Source organism: Cetorhinus maximus, chromosome 9, assembly GCF_964194155.1.
Source record: "Cetorhinus maximus chromosome 9, sCetMax3.hap1.1, whole genome shotgun sequence".
Lineage (NCBI taxonomy): Eukaryota > Metazoa > Chordata > Chondrichthyes > Lamniformes > Cetorhinidae > Cetorhinus > Cetorhinus maximus.
In genome coordinates, this window is record NC_135887.1 from 47,527,500 (window position 1) to 47,541,949 (window position 14,450).

General features: G+C 44.4%; 1 long non-coding RNA gene across 1 annotated transcript in view; it reads right to left on the reverse strand.

Annotated features, from left to right (window-relative positions):
- Window positions 1-10,316: 10,316 nt before the first annotated feature.
- LOC144684202 (uncharacterized) overlaps window positions 10,317-14,450 on the reverse strand; it is a 54,698-nt gene continuing 50,564 nt past the window's right edge. The window contains exon 3 of the long non-coding RNA XR_013577447.1: window positions 10,317-12,527. This is a non-coding gene — a long non-coding RNA (uncharacterized LOC144684202). The remainder of the gene's footprint in view (window positions 12,528-14,450) is intronic.

Below are 14,450 nucleotides of genomic sequence, written 5' to 3' on the forward strand. Positions count from 1 at the left end.
TTTTCCCCACTATCCCCATATCCCTTGGTGTAATTAGTATCCAGAAATCTACCGATTTCTGTTTTGAACATGCTGAATAATTGAGCTTTCATAGCCTTCTGGGATAGAGAATTCCAAAGATTCACCACCCTCTGAGTGAAGAAATACCTCCTCATCTCAGCCTTAAATGGCCTGCCCCTTATTCTGAGACTTCCCTAATTCTAGACTCACCAGCCAGCGGCTAATGTCTTCACTGATATGGCTGCTTGAATCTCTGGAAAAGATTCAGCCTTGGGTGATACATCCTCTCCTGGGGATAGCCTCTTTTACGTGCAGATGCCTGTTGGTGTGCCCCTCGTCTGTGCCCTGGCCCACTTCTTGGTCCTGAGGTTCGCGATGTGTCCCTGGACCTCCTTCCCTCTGTGCTGCCCCTCGCCCTCCTCCATGGAAGCCCCAAAGTCTAGGTGGATGAGGCCCATGACAGGTGGCCTCTCTCTTATTCCTAGGCCTTCTATCCAGATGGCAACGCCCCACCCCAAACCTATCCCTGAGTCCTTTCCTCACAGTAACTACCACTACCCCTATGTCACCCTACATGTGCAATCTGCTCCTGCAGCCTATATAAAAATGGCTGATGCAGGTTCTCAACCTGTCAGGAGCTTGAAGGAAACTGCTGTATTACTGAGTTTCTGCTAATGAAAGTTTTTTTATAAATAGGGAATTGTTTTCAATGTTTTTCTGCAGTTGAATTAATGGAGACAACAAGCAGCAGAGAAAAGCAGCCATTACTGTCAAATGAAAAAGAAATACCCCATGCCATGCATTGTATCTACAGACCAGCGATTTCTCTCTGGTATTGATTGTGGAGATGCCTCTTTCAAGTTTCACAAAGCAACAATTACAAATCCATGCCACAGACTTTATGCAGACAACCTCACACAAAGGGATGGCACTGCCATTAGCTGTCAAATGACCGCAACCTTTGATTTTATGCCTCTAATTTCTTCCAGGTCAGCATAAGTGACTTCAAAGGTATCATCGTATTTGCTATCTGGAGAGGCATCAAAGAGGTGGCTGCTGCTGTAATGAGGAGGGACAAAACCTTTACTTCCCTTCTGAATGATCAGCAACAACTTCCTGCCAGGATTGTTCAAATACATGAGACTACTGGATTTCCTAAAGTACCGAGGCAATTAATGATGGCCATGTGACTATCCAGCCTTCAAAGGCTTCCATGAAAATGTTTCATCAATGTGCAGTTGGGTAGTGACCACAAGGAGCATGTCATACACATCAGTGCCCACTCCCCAGATAGTTCCTATGATACTTTCATTTTATCTCAATTAATCTCTGCCAGATTTATTTGACAATGAAGAGAAATATGAAAGCTTGCTCCTGGGAAACTAAGGCTATCCCTTCAATCCTGACTAATTACATATTAGCAGCACAGTGCTGATACAGTGGGGCTGATGTAACCACTTTAGATGCCTGAACAGATCAGAGTGTCAAGCCTGTTATGGTACAGCCAACCAGAGCCCCTGGAATCCTTCTTGTCTGCTGCATGCTCTGAAACTTTGTTTTCGGATAATATGTCAAACCGAGGCACCATCTGGCATTTCAGGTGGATACAATAGATCAAACAGTTATATTAGAAGTTGTCACCTGTCCCAGCTACTGATGATCCCTCAATCAACACCACTAAAAGATTATCTTATCATTTCTGTTAGTGGGACTTTGCAAATTTGTTGTGCTAGCTTGTCAAACTTCACTATATATATCTTCAAGGATTGTGTAACTATGTCAGAGGAGATGGGAGTGACACAGGGTGCTGTGAATTGCTGGTTTGGTTGGAGAGCTAGCTGTGGTGTCAGTCCATTCCTCTAGGCCTAGAGCAAACACAAGAGGAACATATGCCAAATGATTTTAAAAAGCACCTTTCAGCAATCCTTGGTTTGCAACAGACCCGGATAGTTTGTTTTGCCCATTCATAGTCAATGTGCAGAAAATCCAGCCATATGCTGTGTCTACTGGTTTGGGGGTTCGGTGTATGCCTGTTCATCAGAGACTGAGTAAGGAAATGAGACATAAGAATACATTGGTACTAGTCCTCAGCTTCAGTTTATCTTCAACCTGTTTCAACACCATCAACTCCCATAAATTTAATCCCCTATAATGTTCAGCATGGCCTGCTCAAATGAAGTCAAGGGTTTATAATTTCTGGAACATCCTGATTCCTTTTATGATGTGTTATCTTTTTCTGCATGCAGGTACATGGGGCGGAATCTTCTGCCTGACGGGTGGGCTGGTCAGGCACAGGCGGGCATGGAGCAGATTGCCACCCATGATCGGCTGCGCACCGCCATTTTACGTGACATGCGCCCGGTAGCGCTCAGTGCTACCTGTGCGGGCGGGGGGAGGAGGAAAGAGTGCAGAAATCCCCCCAAGGCATGGAGCTGCCTCAGGGAGATTAATTTCATTATGAGAATTTTTAAGAAAAAAGGTAAAAAATCATTTGCACATGTCCCCTCATGTGACAGCATCACATGTTTATGAAATATTTGAAAAATATTTATTAATTTAATAAACCCTTCATGAAACCTCATCCTGCCGGTTGATGAGGTTTCATGAAAAATGCGAAGGCCACCTGGGCTCTTCACCTGCCCGCCAATCTTAAGGTTGGATGCGCATCCCTGTCAAATTGATTAAGTGGTTTATTAATGGCCTTAACAGGCCTTTGACAGTTCAGCGGGCGCGCAGCCGATTCTGTTGCACGCCCGCCGAATGAAAGATCGGAATGACCCGCCCCCGCACGCTGACGGGAAAATTCTCCCCATGGATATTATATTACCTAGACTTGCACATGCTGTGATGTATGGCTATCTATCTTGAAACGCGACCTGTGTGACAGTAGATGAACTAAGTTCACTTACAAAGATTTCCTGTATAAAGTCTTAAAATTCCAGGGTGCTCCCTTCTTTGGACTGTGGGGCTTCTCTTGAATCCAGCTCCCTATTTTTTTTTCAATGGATGTAGAACAAGATGAAGGCTTTCAAGAAGAGTTGGTCTGGACCTCCCCATCAGCCTGCATGAATAAAAGAAGAATGGTAACAGTAAAAGCAGTAAAACTTTGTTATGGATGTGCCTGGTTTAAACCCAAAATCTCAATAAAGCTACAGCAGAATGAAACACTTCACTTGACTTTTCTGAAGTAGATGTGGCAAGAAGTGTTAACTATATAAAGAAATTCAAGTAAAATTCCACGCTACATTTAGAAATTTTCTATTTCCTGGCTTCGAGTTTCTGATACACCAACACAATTCACTTGAAATCGGTCAAACCTGCACAAAAGATAGAGGAAGTTACATTGAACGTCATGGTACTCTAATTGGCAGGATGTGACTAGTGGCGTCCCACAGAGATCTGTGTTGGGGCTTCAACTATTCTCTGCCTTTATTGAGGAGTTAGCTAACAGGATAGAGAGCCAAATATCTAAGTTTGCTGTTGACACAAAGATAAGTGACACTGTAAATGATGGAAGTATAAAATTACAATATTAATCAATTAAATGAATGGGCAAAACAATACAAATGGATTTCAGTATAGGCGAGTGTGAGGTCAACCACTTTGGACCAAAAAAGGATAGATCAGACTATTTCATAAATGGTAAAAGGCTAGAAGCAGTGGAGGTCCAAAGAGATTTAGAGGTCCATGTACATAGATTTTTAAAATATCATGGCCAAAGCAAATGAGATGCCGACAATTATAACTAGAGGGCTAGAATACAAGAGGTTAGAAATCATGCTACAGCTATACATTTGGAGTACTGTGTTCAGCTCTGAGACCACAGCTTAGGAAGGATACAATGACTTTGGATGGAGGGCAGCTTAGATTTAGCAGAATGGTACCTGGACTCCCAGGGTTAAATTATGAAGAGAAATTACACAAACTAGGGTTGTATTTCTTGGAATTTAGAAAATTAAGTGATTTTATTGAGATTTTCAAGATATTTAGGGGAACTGATAGAGTTGATGTTATGAATTATTTCTGTTGTTTGGAGAATCCTAGATCCATAATTTAAAAAAATAGAGCCAGGCCTTTCAGGAGTGACGTTCAGAAATGCATCTGCATGCATAGGGCAGTAGGAGTTTGGAACTCACCTCTGCAAATGGTAGTTGATGCTGGGTCAATTATTAATTTTATATCTACGGTTGATAGAGATTTTTTAACCTTAGCTATTAAGTGATCGTTAGGTCACAGAGCAGCCATGATCTCATTGAACGGTAGAAAAGGCTCGAGGGGCTAAATAGCCTTGTGTTCCTAAGTTCTGCAATTTTAACGCTGGTTTAAAAAACATTGGGCTGGAAGGCAGTCCCACCCACAAAACTGGCCATGACCCCAGATTGAAATAATCAACAAGCTAAGTTTCACCTATTGCTCTTAAAATAATGCATTTTTTTGGTGCAAAGCCACTAGCAGGTATGTTTTAAAAGTTTTTAAATGTTAACAAATATGTAATTTACTATGAAACTGATGAGTGTGCACCAATGAAACTAGTAAATGGTTCAGTATAGTTTTATTGATAGTCATTTTGAGTGAATTAAAACCAGGTTGCTCTCAGGTGGTCGACTAGACCCTCTTACTAAAATGCTTATATTTTGTGATAAACCCATTTTCAGCTGTATTAATAAAACTGCACCAGGTTACAATTTTTAAATACATTATTGAATATTTTTTAATACAAGAAAAAAATAAACAACTATGATTTACTTTGCTGCTTGATTGTGCTGGTTCATGGAGATTTTACATTTGTGATTATGAAAATAAGCTTCAGCAGAAACTTGAACCATAACTTTGCGTCAGCAATCTTATGTAATTTTGAGCACAATTTGTGCTCAGATTGCTGGTGTCACCAAAGTGAAAACTCAAACTCACTATGTTTGAATAATCCTGTGAATTAGTAAATCAACTAGCTTGTACAGTGTAGAATTCTGAATAGTTTAATAAAACAATTTTATGATTAAAATAATCAGGATGCCCATAGCTCTGGTTATAAGTTGCTGCTTGTCATTCTCTCAGGCTGCAGTATTGCCATCTAAGCTAAGCATTTTGTGAGATGTTTCTCATATGATAAATCTGCACAAGTTAGCTGTATTAATCGTTAGGAAGTTACAGCACAAATTATCGTGAGGCTATACATTGTGACAAGTCTACCTGGGATAGTTACTTGGTATTCAAAGTCTTACTTTAGCCTTGCATCAGTTCTTTTGGCCTTTTTCCTGTGTTTGGGTGCACTGGGTTCTGCTAACAATATTTACAAGCCTGGATTTTCCGCTCCCGTTTGCGGTAGGTGTGTTTGGTGGTGTGAGCAGAAAACATTGTGAGATTGCCCTAGTTGTGTTTCCTAGCGGCATAAATCCGCTGGACACGATTGTCCGCTCCCCCGTCAGTGGCGGGCCTCATTTCCTGCTGTCCAATGTCGGGAACTTAATTTTAATGCATTTGCATCTCATTATTCTGCCTGCACACCAGAATCATCCCCCCATGTCAAATTTAATTCCCATGTCGGCGTCACTTCAGAACGGCGTGGTTTACCACTGCCTTTAAAAGGTATGCACCTTACCAGCTGAAATTCAAGGGGAACTCAGAGGTGAGCGCCCACAACTTTGCGCAGCGCTCGCGAGGATCGCCTGTAGGACATCAAGGAAGAGGAGCCGCACATTTGGGGGTGGGGGGTGGGGCACAGGCAAGTTGCTTTTTCCCGGCTGGCTTTCAGTGCAGTGCCGGGGCAAGGGCTCCAGTGCAGGTGGGGCCAGGGAGGGGCAAGGCAGCACAGACTGATGGAAGTACACAAGCACATGCCGGTGGGGGGCTTGCCGGGGGGAGGGGAGCATTCTTCCACAGCTGAGACCATTCACCAGCAGCTCCATTGACATGCTTGGAGTTGGGCCTCTGAAGGACTTCTGCCCACTCAAGCAATGCAAAAGCATGAATGTGCCACCACTCCAGAACTTCTCACCCCTTGGGCACAGATTACAAATTAATGTGAGTTTTAGGGGGCTGCAGAACAATTGGGTGACTGGGCAAGTTGTAGAATCCCCTTGCGAAAGGTGGGAATGGAACAGTCACCGATAGAGGCGCTCAGAGCCCCTTGCAATACATTTATTCAGGTTTGGACCAAGTTAACAGCCTTGCAGTTTGGGTTAGCATAATGCCTGCACGTGAGCTAAGAGCACAGCATGCAGTTGAGTGGCCGAAGCCGCCAACAATTGGTCAAGTGGAGTAGGGCGGATGTGGGAGGCGTTTTGGACAGCCATGAAGCGCACTAAATACTGGTCATCCAAGTGGTGGTCAGCACTCTCATCTATGCGTGAAGGGGCCTTAAGACACTGCTGGAGACTTAACCAAGAGAGGTCTTTAGGAGACATATGCTAAGCCTCATGTTTCTGTCTTTGATACTGCAGGAGGAGAACATCAGAATCATGGAGTTGGTGATCTAACTATGCCTCATGGCTTACAGGGAAGAAGGAGAAGTTTGCGATGGAGATGCCTGGCTCGGCAAAGGGAGAAGCACCACCCTCAAGATGAAGGGGCAGCAGGGCCTCCTGTGAATGCAGTTGAATATGTACAGTGAGCGGTCGCTCATATGCACCTCACTAGACCCAGTGTCTATAGGTGACGCTTGTCACTCCTGCAGATGACTGGGACTATGCATGTATAGGGAACTGGTCATTCACATATGCCACCTTCTGCAGTATTTGGCGCCATGGGGACTTGGAAGGCACCTGCTGCCAGTGTAGTAAAAGTGACTGTGGCACTCAATTTTTATGGCAGTGGCTCCTTCCAGGGCTCCACAGGTGACCTGTGCGGGATCTCGCAAGTCGCCATCCACAAGTGCATCCAGGAAGTCACAGACACCATGTTTGCAAGGGCACAGAACTTTCAACTGGGATCAGGCAAGCCAGGAAACAAGAGTGCTGGGATTTGCAGTGAACTCTGGTTTTCCACAGGTGCAGGGTGCCATTGACAGCATTCGCGTGGCGCTTAGACCTCCGTGTCAACAAGCAGTCCAGTATGTAAACCGAAAGTGCTTCCACTCGCTGAATGTTCAGGTGGTCTGTGACCACAACAAATGCATCATGCAGGTCTACGCATAATACCCTGGAAGCAACCACAACTCTTGCATCCTCAGCAGATCTCAGATCCCTGACATCTTCCAGGGTCCACAGGAGGATGATGACGACATGCAGTGAAAACAATTGATAGATCTTCACATTGCCTCTGTGAATGTCTGATTCCTGTCCGGCTGAGGGCAGCTCACTTGTGCTCTGTGATCAGGGCCATATCATGGAGATGCAGCGGTGATAGTTTAATTGCACCTGATCCTTTGGCAGCCTTCATCACCTGTCCCCTTTAGGATCACACCGTCGCCGGACACAGATGCTGAAGAGTTGGGGGCCAGCCCCACCTCAAAAGTGCTGAGAGCACACAGAGAAAATCACAGAACTCTGTGACGCCTGCCCACAACATCCTGGCAACAATGACAAGCCACGTTGAGGTGTAGGCATCACTAATGTGTCAAGTGACTGTGAAGCTGGACAATCACTTTGCTCTGCAGGTTACACACTGCACAGGGAAGAGGCCCTGGACTGAGACATTTGCCTTCATCTTGTGCAGGAACCCAGGTTTCACATCTGAATGACACGAACACTGCTCATCACAACAAGGAGCCATAGACAAGGCGACATTCTTTGGAGTTTATTTACAATAGTGAACATTATGTACAAGTGATTAACACGTGTGCCCGCGCTGTGCAACTGCATCTTCTTAACCTTCCTAATCCTGCGGCTATGTCTTGGTGCTCTCCCCACATCCACAGCAGAGGTAGAGGCAGCCTGCTGACTGCTATGCCCTGTCAGTGATGACCTTGGCGGGCGTCCTCTGGAGGGCTGAGACCTGGAGGGCCCTGGCTTTTGAGGTCCTGCTGTGTGACAGTGCCATCCTCCTCGGCTTGCAGAGCTGGATCTGCGGGGCTCACAGGAAGAAGGAAATTGGATAGGCTGGACACTCCTGGAGTCTCATGGTAGATGGCCCTCAGGTGCGGACCTGCTGATCCTCCTCCCTATGGGTGGCCGAGGGCTCCCGGCTGACTCCTTGAAAGGAAGGGGCAGGTGGAATGAGTTTGAGATGCCCTGCCCCACTCTTGCGCTGATGCTGATGGATGCCAGCAAGTGCTTCAACGATGGAGTGCAGCTCCTGCAGCAGTGCAGGACCAATGTCTGGACCAAGGTCTCCATGCCAGCTGCCATCCTACCAGTGTTGACCTTGGTGCATTGGCATGCCAGCACCATCACCTCAGACTGAAGGCTATCAGACTCCTCCATTGTGCCTTGCAATCTGAGGAATGCAACACACAGCCCTTCCTGATGTTCCCAAGCTTGTCTTTGCAGCTGCAGCAACTGAGATAGAACCGAGTCCAGAGGTTTATCATCTGACTCGGACTCAGCAGATTCCTGCCCTCTAGCTGTCCTCCGATTGCTGGCACCCTTGGATTTCCTTGCCTCTGCCTGTTGTGGATTAGACAGTGCTGTGTGCACACCAGATTGTGACCCCAAGATTAATCTAGAACTAGGTCCCACCGAGGTGTTTGTCTCTGCGTTGGTGGAGGATGTGGGTGAGCGCTGTGACTGGTCTTCAACACCGGTGTCTACGGATTCCTCTGCCAAGGTGTTCTCGGGGCTGGAGTCGATGACCTGGCTGGTGGCCACCCTTGGCTGCTTCCCGGATGTGCCTGTGAGAGAAAAGAGAGATAGTTAGTGCATGGCAGGGGACTGTGAAACAGGAGACATCACTGACAGTATGGTTGCCTGATGGATGTTGCAGTGCAGGATCCTCACTTGGTTGTGCACCGCAGACGTCACTGTCTGCGCATGAACTGTCCATGTCCTCGTCAGCCAGTTGGATGGCTCTATTTTCAAAGGCTGTGTGGGCTTTCTGCTTGGGCATGCCTCCCCCAGCCTGGGACATCTCCTTCTTGTTGTAGGCTAGCTTATCCTGCATGGTAGAGAACAGATAGAGAGAGTGTAAATAAGATGCTTGTCAGTCCAGATGAGAAGGATGCCTGGCATGCCTCTGGAGTGTGAGTGGTGCCATGGATAGTATGAGGACACGATGGCAGGGGAGATGAGGGTGTTTGTGAGAGAGTAAGTGGTGATTTCCCTTGAGCTGGCAGTGACTGCAAACCCTGTGGATGTGTGATGGGGTGTTGTGAGTGATGAGAAGAATGACTTACCCTGGCAGAACGGAAGACATCTTTCATCCTCTTGTGGCACTGGGCGGCTGTCCTCTTATGGAGGGCGTTGGTGCTTACCACCACTGCCATCAATTCCCGTGCTGGATTGGTGAACTTGGTGGCTGGTCTTTGCCTAGAGTAGGGGTATAGGAGTTCGTGGCAGGCTTCCGCTGCGTCTAGCAGGTGCCCCAGGGAGATCATTAAATTTGGGGGCTGCCATTTTCTTTGCTTTCGGGGCCATCTGTTGCCTGGAGCAGTCCTGGTCTGTAGGCATGAAGTCGATTGCGCTCTGGTACACTTTAAGTATGGTGCCCAGAGCGAGGAAGCACTGAGGTCATGGTGTGGCAGGCAAGTCTGAGCCTGCCTGCCAGCGATACAGTGTGTTTCCCATGCATGCATTTTTAATGAGATGGGACATGCTGGAAGTGGATGATACGGCACAAAAACCTGTCATTGTGGCCAGTGAGAAAAACATCTTTTTTCATGTCCACCACCACACCTGGTGCAATTCTGGGAAAGTTACGGCTGTAGTATTTACTGCCTGTAAGTTCTTCCTTAGCTTGCTGGAATAGGGCAGTGGTTCTCAAACTGCGGTCTGTGAACCTCTAGAGCTTTGTAGTTACTTTCCAGGGGGTCACAGAACAATGTGAAAGTGCTCATAAGTTGGGCATGGTGCTTGCCAACAGGCAGGGGTAGACTGTGGTAAAGAGCAAAGCAAGGATAGGCAGTCTGTGCAGTGAGAAGCAGGCACATCTATCTCACTGGTATCTTTAAGTATGTACCTGCTTTCTTAAAAACGTTATTAAAACACCATTTCATACAGCACTTTTATATAGTATAGTGTGTAGATGGAGGGTAGGGGGTGGTGTCTGTGATTACTGATCCATTTTAAAGAGGATCCTTCAACCAAAAATGTTTGAGAACCACTGCTTTAATGGAGGGTGCCCTTCTGTACCATAAATGATGGCCCTCCATGAATGAGTTCTTCTACTCTTCAACTCATGAAATAAGCACATCCAGACTTCATAGAAACATGATGCATGCTGGCTTTATTATACAAACCTTTGCCCTGCACTGATACAGAAATTTAAATGCCTCTTTAGGCTATATAGCGACTGCTCTTGTGCAAATCACTTCTGATGCCCCTTTGGTCAACCAGCCTTGTGAAATATAGATTCCATGATTTATTCTTGTAGCTGAAAACAGCAGTATTGGGAGTTAATAGACAGCAGAACATGCTCTTTAAAAAAACCTTCCAGTTACACACTGTTAAGCCCCAATGACGGGCCAATTACAATTTCTGGGCTAAAATGATAATTACCGTTCCTCATTTGGTCAATAAGAGAAAATAAGATAAAGAAAACAGCAAAAAATATAAGGAAATTGCATAAATCTATATTATCTTAATGTGAATTATAAAGGCTATAAAGCAGCAGCTGACCTTGTACCTTCTTCATCAGTATCCAGACTTTGTACTGGCGACAAACTATATTCCCCTTATCAAATCAACATCACATTTAAATAAGTTTAATTCAAGCTTATCAGAATATTCAACACACAAAATAAATAAACAGAATTTTATTACTGTTGAAGTAAAACCTAAGTTAATTATAGATTTTATTAAATTTACTCTCATCATTTTTGCAAATCCATTAAAACAATTGGAAAAGTAACTTGTTACAAAAACATAACAAAATGGATAAATCTTCATTATTTAGTGATGTAGTTCTGCCTAATTACCCAATTATGTTCAGGAAACGATTCAGCTTTCTGACATTGTTAATACTTATTACCTCAATTTATTTAAAATCAATATGTATATGACAAAATAAAATCTTATTTTCATAAGCTTGAACTGTGGGGTGAAAAATATCCAATCAGTGCAGCATACCATTTGTGTAATTTGTGTAAAGCTATGAAACAATCATGGATGACAAATTTGGTTTGCATTATCATTGTAGTGGGAACGGTGACCATTTCCAGTAACTTTTTTTCAACTTGACTGCTTCCCTTTATGACCATTGAAACAAATTTAAATTTAGGTGACAAGGTCAAGGATAATCACAAAACTTATTTACAGAGTAAATGTGAAATACATTAATACACTCATTTGTGGCATAATTTAGCTGCTAGTGAAGAACCATAAATTTATTGTCATCAAAGTCTAACAATTAAATCCTTGTAATATTAATGAGAGTTCAGATCCAATGTTCTTTATATATCATCCTTGTCAGGTTCCTCAGTATACATTAAAGCTGATTACAGTTGCCTGGAGGAAGGCGGTACAGAAGTCATAAATAAACAAGTGCTTTTATCACCATTTTGAGCCTATTCTCTATTAAGAAGACTCAGCTACAAGAGTCAACAAAATCACATGTATGGAATCAGACTGCTGATTAGCTCACCCACATGAATTACTTCTAAATTAATCTTTTTTGAGTAGGAGCTTTCACTAAGACACAATGTGGCTGAAGTCTCATAGTTATCTGTAGCAGTTTGATACAACTGGCTCACTGGGCTATTTCAGACAGTAGTTAAGAGTCAACCACATTACTGTGAATCACATAGTCCAGACCGAGTAACGATGGCAGATTTCCTTCCCTGAAGAACATTAGTGAACCAGATTTTTTTTTAACATCAATCTGGTAGTTTCATGATCATTACCTTCGCTACTGAATTGGGGTGGCAGTAATGTTTTTGCCCCTGTTTGTCTGTAAACAATATATCTCAAACTAAAGGGTGTATTTTAATGAAACTTGATACTCAATTGGGTATGGCCTAAGGAAGAGCTGATTAGTTTATGACGAAGTTGCGGATCTGCATCCTGGAATTTTTTAAAGGATCATTTAACATTGGGAGATAGGACGAATTGGCTATTTTTTAGATGTCATGGGTTGTTTTATTTAGAATGTTGTTGATTGTTTTAGAATGTTATGAATTGTCTCAGCTGCTGTGGTAGAATTTGTCACAGCGGTCAAAATTTGAGCAGAGTTTTTTGAGCAGGTTGTTGGATGTGGATAGGCTTGAAGCCTCCTTGGTGAGATGGAAGCTCTTATAAAAACATTTCTTTTTTCATCTTTGTAGTTACAGAGCGTCAACCAGGCAGGGAAAAGCAACTGGCCCTCTTTTTTCTCTGTTTACCATAGGATCCACTAGATGGCTCTCAGGATCCCCAAAGCTGCTTCTTGAAGGAGATCAGTATCGTTTGTAGTGGAGACCACTGCTTGTGACCTAAGATAGCCTGATGTTATGGGGTGTCCTGTGAAAGACAGGAAAAGAGAAGACATGAGTATAGTAATGAAGGCTGAAGCCTTTTCGTGGAACAGTTTGACACATACATTTGTAACAGGGTAGAAATCAAGAAAGGACAGATGTAATTTAGGAGGCTTTCTCATGCATGGCACACATTTGAGGGAAGGTGTATTTGTCAGTAGCTGGTGTTAGGGGGAAGAAAGTAAATGAGAATTTATAGTAAGGGAGAATTCATTATAAGGGAATGAATTACTTAAATTAGAATCTATAGGCAGGCCAGCGCAAATCAGTAAATCAACAATTAAACAGTTAAACCAGATGAACCTTATACACTCTCAAACTTTGTACACCCTCAGGGTTTGCAATCACCAGCAAGGTCCTGGGAGTTAGACTGGAGTCAGAGGATGGCAATAACATAGATTAAGTGTGCTGTTCAACAGATAGGGGAAGGACAGATGGTCCCAGCTTAGATAGGAAGGCAGGTCTCTGCCTGGGTGAAGGTAGGGTCAGATGATGCATGTACCTTTGTACCAGAGACTTGTCTGTTTAATGTAAACCTATATGTTGACAAGATTGAAATCTGGAAACTGTTCTTGTACGTGACCAATAATGTATAAATATGATGAACACTTGTAGTTTAGCAGAGTACTGTCTCAAGCTGCATTGAGATGATGCCCTCCTTGCAATTGCTCGAATAAACAATTGTAACCTGTACCTGAGTCTCCTGTGGTCCATTCATCAAAGACACCACAACAATTTGGCATAGTCGGCAGGATACTTGGATTGGATCCTTGGGACGGCTCTGCAAAGTGAATGAGTATATTCATTTACCACCCGTAGTTAGTGCAGCAGGCCTACCCGAGAATGATCCGGTCAAGTATCAAAGAATCAAGAGGAGGACTCAGGACAGGAGATAGGAGGCGTCAGGGGTAATAGGCGGAGCCGTGCAGGCGGGCTAGTGGGGCCAAAGCCACGCAGGAAGGCTGGAACCATTACCCAGTAAGAGGAGGCAGAGCCGTGCTGGCGTGGTTATGGTTTGAAATATAACCTTAGCCGAAGCCGCGCAGGGAGGCCAGACCCCAGTTGAGAGGAGGCAGAGCCGTGCTGGTGGGTTACGGTTTGAAATATAACCTTAGCCGAAGCTGCGCAGGGAGGCCAGACTCCAGTTAAACCGCACATACATACCTCAGATAACTAAGTTGTTAGGACCTTGCGAACGTACCGCGCAGAGATATACGGAAAATAGGAATAGTCCTATAGTCAGGGAAACAAAATAGCGCTATGGAACTCGACTGGGGAACCGCGGACTCCATTACGAGGTTCAAAGCGGAACAGCAGTCAAAACGAATCACTAAAAATACAGAAGGAGGGGTGGAACCCACAGGGAACCCCCGGGGAACAAAAAAGGTGGTGGTTAGAGCAAAAAAAGGATAAGGAAAAGAAAGGGATGATGGTTGTTATCACACTGTACCTACAGTTGTGCAGAAGGGTTAATACTAAATTCCAGTCGATTAGAGAGAGAGAAACAAAGTCAGATCCAGGACAGATCAGAACAGTGGCAGCAGCAGCCTGCATTGACACTGATCAAGAGGGGGAAAGTTCCGAAGGAGAAACCTACGAAGGAGCTGAGGCAGTTCCGCCCTCATATGAACCAGCCGCCCCACTGTGCCCATTGAATCCCATGGCCCCTATGGCAATAACCGTTGGGAAAAGTAAAGTCAGGAAAGATGAATTAAAAGGCGAAGAGAGTAAGGAGGCCCAGGGGTGGGGAGGGGATGAGGAATTTGAGAGGGTTATAGAGAAGGTTAAGCACATACCATTCAGCCCGGGGGAGAAGCAGGTTTTGCTTTAAAGAATTGCCGAGACTTAAACCTCGGCATAGCAACCCAGATTTTTGGACCAAATTGCGGGAAATGCAAGATTTCCATAC